Here is a 9,228-nt window from a genome sequence, read left to right as displayed (position 1 = left end):
CACCGTGACAAAAACACACAATAACACACACAACCCACCACCTCCTACCACCTAAACAATTACTACATATCACATAAAAGTGACTTCCTGAAGTTTACTAATACACTCCTTCTGGTCTGTCTGTAAGAAATTAAAGATAATTTATATTTTCTTTTATTTTTCTTTCAAAGTAACTGTCTTGCGACTTTAAAGCAAATTTTTCTTGGAAGTAATGTAACTGGGGCTATTCCCTAACATGTATTTATGTGCACAGAGATGTACATTTATTACAAGGTCAACACAAAGAATGCAAGTTACTGTTTTTCCATAATCTCTTCTCTTCCTCTATTAAGTAGGCACATCTTCTAATAAAAAATAAATGAATAAAAAAGAGAAACAAAACAACAATATCATTAGCATCATAGCCACATTCGTATAACCTATCACCATATATTTCTAATCTATATCACATCTGATGTTTTTCTTTTTTTCTAGGAACTTAAGAAAAGGATTCCAAATTTTGTTACATCCTTCCCATGAGTCACCTTGTGCCAAGCAGGTAAGCTTGTCCATTTCTGCCAAATCTAACACTTGTAATATCCATTTATTGCAATCTATATTTGCTTTGCTTTTCCAATTTGCTGCATATAATAATCTTGATGCTATAATTAAGCAGAATAATAATTTCCCAAACTTCCTATCTAGACTATCATCAGGTATCATTCCTGAAAGGTAGAGTTCGGGTTCTAACGGGAACTTATGCTCTATTATCTGCTGTATCCATTCATGAATCTGTTTCCAATATATTTTTGCATATGAACAATGCCACCAAAGATGGAAAAAAGAACCCGGAACTTTTCTGCACTTCCTACATTTCGGGTCAGACCCTTTATAATTTTAGCCAATTGCGTCGGCGTGAGATACCACCGGACTTGCATCTTATAGTAATTCTCTCTTAAATTGTAACTAGTAGTATATTTAATTCTTACTCTCCAATTTTTTTCGCATTGGGCCAATGGTATTGTGTGTTGAATGTCTTGAGCCCATTTAGACATTCCTACTTTAATATGCTCTTCTTCCATCTCTTGGGCTAATAACAATTTATATAAATTAGCTATTTTATGGGGTTTTTAAAATAAGTTTTTATTAAGGCTTTTCTTATACAGTTGTTCTTAAAGTCCTGATTTGCTTTTAGTTTTTCATAAAAAAGATATGCGTGCCAACCGAAAATGTTATTATATCCTTCTAACTGTAAAAGCAGTTTGTTCTCTAATATGCACCATTCGCTTAACCATTTCAGACAGCACGCATAGAAATAAACTTTGAGGTTAGGAACTGCCAAACCGCCATTCCTAGAGCTATCTTGCTTTTCCTTCATTTTAACTCTCGCCTATTTAGTATATATTTTAACAAACAAAAATGGAGAATCATAGAATCGTAGAATCTTAGATTTGGAAGAGACCACAAGGGCCATCTGGTCCAATGCCTGCCATGCAGGAAATCACAATCAAAGCATCCCCGACAGATGGTCCTCAAGACTCCATTTAAAGACCTCCAAGGAAGGAGACTCCACCACTCTCCGAGGAAGGAGTGTCTTCCACTTTCAAACAGCCCTTACTGTCAGGAAGTTTCTCCTAATGTTGAGGTGGAATCTCTTTTTCTGTAGCTTGCATCCATTGTTCCGTGTTCTAGTCTCTGGAGCAGCAGAAAACAAGCTTGCTCCCTCCTCAATATGACATCCTTTCAAATATTTAAACAGGGCTATCATACCGCCTCTTAACGTTCTCTTCTCCAGGCTAAACATCCCCAGTTCCCTTAGTCGTTCCTCATAGGGATTCACCCTCCAATTTCTCAATGTGCTTTTTGAATTGTGGTGCCCAGAACAGGACACAGTATTCCAGGTGAGGCCTTAGCAAAGCAGAATACATTGGCGCTATTACTTCCCTTGATCTAGACACTATACTTTTATTGATACAGTCCTCTGGGGTATTAGCTACTCCTCCTAATTTGGTGTCATCTGCACATTTGATAAGTATCCTCCTCTCCTGGACCTGATCCTCTTCCCCACCACCACTCCCTTCTCCTTTTGTGTTGTGTCTTTTTAGATTGTAAGCCTGAGGGCAGGGAACTGTCTGACTAAAAGATTGTATGTACAGCGCTGTGTAAATTTAGATTAACAAGGTATTCCTGTTCTATCTCCTGACTTATCCTGTGCTGAATTTCCCCTATTCTGTCCCCTCCTCCTTTATACTCATGTTTAGCAGCCTTTGCCTTTTATAAGAAGACTGAAGCAAAGAAGGTGTTGAGTAATTCTGCCTTTTTTCTGTCCTCTGTTAGCATTTGCCATCTTCTCCATGTAGTGGCCCTACCGTTTCCTTCTTTTTCCTTTTGCTGTGGACCTACCCAAAAAAGCCCTTTCTATTGTTCTTAACTCTTTTTCAAGGGGGACATTTTAGTGTGGGCCCCTCTGACTGTCTTGCTACAGAAGAGTGGGATATAAATAAAAGTTCTATTTATTTGTTTGTTTATTTACCTACCTCTCTAGCAAGCCTGAATTCATTCTGCGCTTATCTTTTCTGACTTTACCCCTACATGTGCTAGCTATTGGTTTGAATTCCTTTTTGGTCATTTCCCCCTTTTTCCATTTCTTATACATGTTCCATTTAAAACTTAGCTCTGTTGAAAGTTCAATTGTCATCCAACCTGGTTTCTTGAAACACCTCCCATTTTTCTTTCTCATTCGAACTGTTTTAAATTGTGACTTCAGTATCTCCCTTTTTAGAAACTTCCATCTATCCTGAAATCCCTTCTCTTTTAATATTCCTGACCAAGAGATCATCCTCAGTACTTCTCTAAGTTTATTGAAATCTGCTCTCCTAAAGTCTAAAATGTGTGTCTGACTATGCCTGGCTTCTCCTTTCCATTGTATAACAAACTCCAGGAGAACATGATCACTTCCACCTAATGATCCCACCACTTTCAGCCCATTAACCAAGTCATCTGTGCTGCCCGTTCCTTGAGATGTCAGGTCTGGCTACAATGACACGTCTTGATGACATCCTGTTTGGACTATTGTAGCATGCTATGTGTGGGGCAGGCTTTGGAAACTGTTCAGTAACTTCAGCGGATTCAAAATGCCACAGCCAGAATCTGACCAGGGCAGATAAAGGGAGCATGTAACTCTCCCATTTGAAACAGCCTCATTGGCTACCGGTTCGTTTCCAGGCACAATTCAAAATCCTGGTTATGACCTATAAAGCCCTACACCGCTTAAGTCCAGACTATTTGAGAGACTGTATCTCCCCAAATAAACATACCAGAGCCTTAAGATCTTCAGAAGGTTTTCTCTTGATCCCGCTACCATCGCAGGTGGGAACACGAAGAACGCAAAGACTGCTCCCACTCCATTGGCCCTCTCCCTGCTCACCTTTCGTCGGCAAGCAAAAACAATTTTATCCAGTCGCGCTTTAATACATAATCATTGCATGGCTTTTATATGGGGTGTTTGTTTTATACGGTATGTATTGTAGTTTTTAATGTATGTAATGTTACATTGTTTGTATCTGATATTTTAAATTGCTTTGATGTATGCTTTGCCCTGGACTCTGTGTGTGCTTTCTCTGACCATTTTCTGCAGTTGGGGCTGTTTTATAGATGGCCACCCAGCTAGCTGGGAAATGAAGAAAGGCATGGTAGGATGAAGCAGGCAAAGGGCAGATGGCAGCGGGTGCTAAAGGGAGGGAAGAAAACAGGGGCATGATACGAAGGAACTAAAGTAGCAGCACTGCAGTGCTTGGCCAACTCTGGTTAGTACGTGGATGAGAAACCGTCAATGAATATCAGGTGCTGTAAGCTGTATTTCTGAGCAAGGAACTGGCAAAACCACCTCTAAGTATTCCTTGATTAAGAAAACTCTATGGGGGACACAGTAAGTTAACAGGTGACTTGGAGAAACATACACACAGCTCTTTCAAGAGCTGTTCACTGCCCCGAAGAGGACATCTCTCTCTCTCTCTCTCTGTGTACTAGGCCATGGAAATCCACTGACCTTCGTCAAGTCACACATTGTCAGCCCCAGAAAACCCATGAAATAGATTTGCCTTAGGGTTGTCATATAATAAATTTATTTATATATCTCCTCTCCCAAAGATCAAGGAGGTTTACAAAATTATATAAACAAACACATAAAATACATAAGCAATTTACATAGGTTAATGCATAAAATACCTAACCAATACATAAAATATACAAACTAAAATTACATCCCTCATCCCTTAACTAAGATGCAATCATCATTAAGCATTAAACATAAAAAATAAAAGTAGAGGTGTTTTCCTGTCGCTTGGTCATATATATATATGTGTGTGTGTGTGTACATAATATTGTCATATACATATAATACACACACACCAGGTATGCCTTTGATGCTCCATACAGTTAGCAAAGCAATTCCATATGCAGGATTAGCCGTTTTGGCCCATACAGCAAAGTACAATAACGTCCCAAATCCACAAAACAGCAAGGCCTTCATAGGGCCAAGCAAAATGCACCTTGTACACGTTATGAGGGAAAAGATCTCCTGGACCAGTTTCGATGGACGGAAGCGGATGAAAATCTCCTCTGCGCATCTGGCCTTTCTACACATGGGCACATGACATGTGAATGTAGGCTTAACTGAATGTGTGGAAAGGTGATAATGAAGGTGGCCTCTTGTGTCGAAAGTCAACCGACTGCCTTGCTTTGGGGTATTAGGCGCGTCTTGGAAGGGCTAAGCGTTCTTGCAGAATCTTCCATGGAATAACAATAAAAACAGTATGTCGAAGCGTAGCCGTGTGGGCCATATAGCGAAGTAGTAATAGACTTGTGCCTCCATGTTCGTTAGGGTTATGGATACAAGACCCCCGTGAATATGGGGAAACCACAAATAACAAAAACACCATGGAGGACACCTCTCTAGGAACCTCGAGGTCCTCCAGTGCAACTCTGTGGTCAACCTCCCACAGATTTGATTCTTCATGGATTTGATTAATATGTTATCTCTAGGAACCTCTAGGTCAGGGGTCGGCAACCTCTGGCCCACGGGCTGGATGCAGCCTGCGGAGGCCTTTGAGCCGGCCCCTGGCTGCTCCTGCTGCCGCCGCCACCGCCGACGGTTGCGACTTTTTGCCGCTCTGGGCGCCGCCATTTTTGGGAAAAAATGACGGTGAAATCTCGCGCAACCTTCCCTGACGTCATGTGAGATTTCGCCGCCATTTCCCCCCCCCCCAAAATGGTGGCGCCCAGGGCTCCGACGGCGGCAGCGGGCCTCTGTGAGACCCGTTGCCGTTGCTGGGGCCCTCCAGGAGGGCTCTGACGGCGGCAGCGGGCCCCTGGGAGGCCAGTTGCCGTCGCGGGGGCCCTCCAGGAGGGCTGCGGAGGAAGCAGCGGGCCCCTGGGAGGCCTGTTGCCGTCGCGGGGGCCCTCCAGGAGTGCTCCGACGGCGGCAGCGGGCCCCTGGGAGGCCAGTTGCCGTCGCGGGGCCCTCCAGGAGGGCTCTGACGGCAGCAGCGGGCCCCTGGGAGGCCAGTTGCCTTCGCTGGGGTCCTCTAGGAGGGCTCTGGCGGCGGCAGCGGGCCTCCCAGAGGCCTGTTGCCTTCGCTGGGGTCCTCCAGGAGGGCTCCAACGGCAGCAGCGGGCCCCTGGGAGGCCAATTGCCTTCACTGGGGTCCTCCAGGAGGGCTCTGGTGGTGGCAGCGGGCCCCTGGGGGGCCAGTTGCCGTCGCGGGGCCCTCCAGGAGGGCTCCGACGGCGGCAGCGGGCCCCTGGGAGGCCCGTTGCCTTCGCTGGGGTCCTCCAGGAGGGCTCCGGCGGTGGCAGCAGGCCTCTGGCGTCAGGGGCCGGCAGAGGGGGAGGCCTCCAGCGCTGGCGGTCCCCACCGGCTCTTTCCCGGCCTCTGACAGGGCCTGGGGCCCCGTCAGGGGCCGGCAAAGAGGAGGTGGCCTGGCCCCTGGGGGGTGGAAGCTCCGCCCCGATGGTGGGAGCTCCGCCCCCGGAGGGTGGAAGCTCCACCCCGGGGGTGGAGGCTCCACCCCTGGCACATGGCCCCACCCCTGGGGTGGAAGCTCCACCCCCCGGCTTTGGCCCCCCAGTTGTCTGAGGGACAGCAACCTGGCCCCCGACTCAAAAAGGTTGGCTACCCCTGCTCTAGGTCCTCCAGTGCAACTCTGTGGTCAACCTCCGACAGATTTGATTCTTCACGGATTTAATTAATATGTTCTCTCTAGGAACCTCTAGGTCCTCCAGTGCAACTTTCTGTTAAAGTTGAGCATAAAGTTGCAGTGGAGGGCCTAGATATTCCTAAAGAGGACATATTAATCAAATCCGTCAAGAATCAAAGCCTCAAATATGGAGGGATGACTGTAATAATAATAATAATAATAATAATAATAATTTATTTTTTCCTTCCTCTTCAGCAAAGATAATCGAGGCGGCTTACTTATTAAACCTTCATACAAAATCCAAACATGGTCATTCCCCTATCTCCCATTAAACAAGAATTAAACATTAACATAATCCAATTAAGATCCAATTAAAATAAGCAACGAGTGGACCGGGAACGGAGTAATCGATGGGGTAGTCGTATTAGATGCGTGGTCCCTTTTATTATTCAGGAACACCCAAAACCCACAAAGCAGGGATACTTTTAATGCCCAGTGCAAGCTTTCGAGTCTCCACTGGCTTCTTCCTCAGGTAGAAACACCTTTTGCCTCAGGAAGAAGCCAGTGGAGCCTCCAAAGCTTGCCCCATGTACAATGTGCATTTTGTATTTGGGGCAATAATAATAATAATAATAATAATAATAATAAACCAATTCCAGATCTTTTTCTTTGCAGGATGCCTCCCTATGCTATTGCTATGCTGCTATCTGCCCTTCTCCTCACATTTCTGCAAAGACCCAACCCATGCCAACACAGTTGCCCTTACTGCGAGGCTGGCTTCATTCCCTCCAACTGCGCATGCGCAGGGCTCAGAGGCCACGGGAGACCAGAACCAACATTGTTGCCCTTACGACGATGTTAGCTTCATGTTTCCCAACTGCGCATGCGCACAGTTCAGAGGCACCGTGAGGCTGGAGACCAGAATCAACCCAGCCGCCCTTACTGCGAGGCTGGCTTCATTCCCCTCAATTGCGCATGCTCATTGGCTACGGGAGCCTGGAGACCAGAACCGCTGCCAGCAGTCCGGGCGTTGAAGCATAGCCGAGCCATGAGTCACCCTTCACCAATCAGAAACAAGACTCTGTGGATGGACAAGAGATCTGTCCAATAGAACGTCAGCGCTCTGGGCGGCTCGGGCTCTGATTGGCTCTGACGAACCCGGAAGGGAGGCGGGGAGAGCCTTGGCGGGAGGATTTGGATGCCAGCTTTGCAACCGACGGGTTCGCGCTAGGGAGCATCCTTTGGAAGGGCGAGGATGGAGCGAGGCAGAGGGAAGCTGAGGGAAGGGAAGGCGCCTCTGGACGGAGAGGGACGAGGAGGGGGAGAAGGCGGCAGGAAGCCCAAGTTCGTGAGTATCTGAGGCTTCGCTCAGGGCGTCCTCCATTCCGGCCTTCTCTCTGCAGGAGGAGCCCCAAAGCGTCCTCCATTTTGAGCAGGACTGAGCAGCATGGGGCTTAACGTTAATATACTTAGTCATATGTGGGTGACCAGCCGTCCTCCCAAACTTTGGTCCTCCAGAGGTTGAGCAGAGGTCCTCCTTTTCCAGGACGCACCCTCCCATGCCAGCCTTTCTGTCCAGGATGAAGTCCAAAGTGCCCTCCATTTTGAGCATGGCCAAGAAGCCTGCGTCGACATCCCTGAGACTCTCTTGAGCATCGAGCAGTAGGGTCACGTCCTACATTTCCCTTGGAGGTCCTACACTTGTCCTCTTTTGGGGTCCTCCAGATGTTTGGGACTCCAGCTTCCATGCTGTTGGCTGGGGCTTCTGGGAGCTGAAGTCCAAAACACCTGGAGGACTAAAGTCTGGAAGACATGGACTGTTCCTCCGCTTGCAGCCAAGGAATCAAACACAACAGGACTGAAAACAGGGCTGTCTTTAGGTATTTGGCCACCCTGGGCGAGAAATATTTTGGCACCCCCCCCCCCCAATAGCCCCTCAAAGTGTAGGGAGAATGTAGGACAAATTGTAGGACATTCAAGAAAAATGGAGGACACCACCAACTAGAAGCCACAAACATTAATAAAAGACAATATAAATTCCTGCTTCTCGGTCATGCGCAAAACGTAGGACATTTTGACACGCCTATCAGCACAACTCCAAGACCCGGACTCACAACTACTACTACTTCCCTGGGGACAGAAAGAGAGAGAGAGAAGCAACAGCACATGCAAGGAAGCCTTGGAGCATTCTGAGCATTGGAGCATTCTCTGAGACCAGGGTTCGAATCCTGGCTGAGCCATGCACAAACACTGGGTGACCTTGGTCAAGTCACACTCTCTCAGCCTCAGGGCAGTTTAAGGGAGTCTGAAGGTGGATTTATTTCTGCAGTTTGGGAATTGCTTCTGGAGGTAAGGCTGGGATGGAGGAGGAGGAGGAGGAGACATCCTGGGAAAGGAGGACCCACCTGGCTTGCCAGAAGCCCCGAGTGCCTGCCCTTTTCAGCTGGGCTCTCAAGGCTCCCTTGGCTACATGGAGGGAGGGAGGCACGCACCATTTTGCCTGGGCTCCGCTCCTCCCCAGCTCCCCCCTGCCTACTGGATATTTTCTTGTATGAGAATCTTCAACCAGAAGATACAATGTCTATGGCCCCATACAGACAGGCCAAAATAAAGCTGCTTCAGGTCACTTTGGAGGTATGCTGTTTAAACGATGCAAGCGTCCTAAGAGACCAGAAGATGCGCCAAAGCCATGCTCCAGTCCCTAGGACCGGAACGTGGCTTTGGCATGGCTTCCAGCCCCTTAGGACACGTGTGTCATTTAAACAGCATACCCCCAAAGTGACCAGAATCAGCTTTATTTTGCCTATCTGCATGGGGCCTATTTGGTCAGCCATTGCCTCTGCACAGTTGCTCAGCTGTTCCTCTCTCTCTCTCTCTCTCTCTATATATATATATATATTCAATTGTTGTACCTCTTATTTTTGTGTAAATCTTTATTAATTTTGAAACAACAAATCAAATTGTTAAAAAAACCAAAATCAAACACATGTACTAAACATGCTAGTAGACACATATTGAACACAATACATATTATTCGATACATATACGTTTA

General features: G+C 46.8%; 1 protein-coding gene across 1 annotated transcript in view; it reads left to right on the top strand.

Annotated features, from left to right (window-relative positions):
• The first annotated feature begins 7,470 nt into the window (after positions 1-7,470).
• Positions 7,471-9,228, top strand: part of DIAPH3 (diaphanous related formin 3) — a 123,474-nt gene continuing 121,716 nt past the window's right edge. Inside the window, exon 1 of the mRNA XM_089507954.1 lies at positions 7,471-7,524. The gene's annotated coding sequence lies outside the window, so the exon portion shown is untranslated. The remainder of the gene's footprint in view (positions 7,525-9,228) is intronic.

Source organism: Sceloporus occidentalis, unplaced genomic scaffold (genome assembly GCF_023333645.1).
Source record: "Sceloporus occidentalis isolate IW3139 unplaced genomic scaffold, rSceOcc1.0.p SCAF_2, whole genome shotgun sequence".
Classification (NCBI taxonomy): Eukaryota; Metazoa; Chordata; class Lepidosauria; order Squamata; family Phrynosomatidae; genus Sceloporus; species Sceloporus occidentalis.
This window is presented reverse-complemented; position numbering and strand designations above follow the sequence as displayed.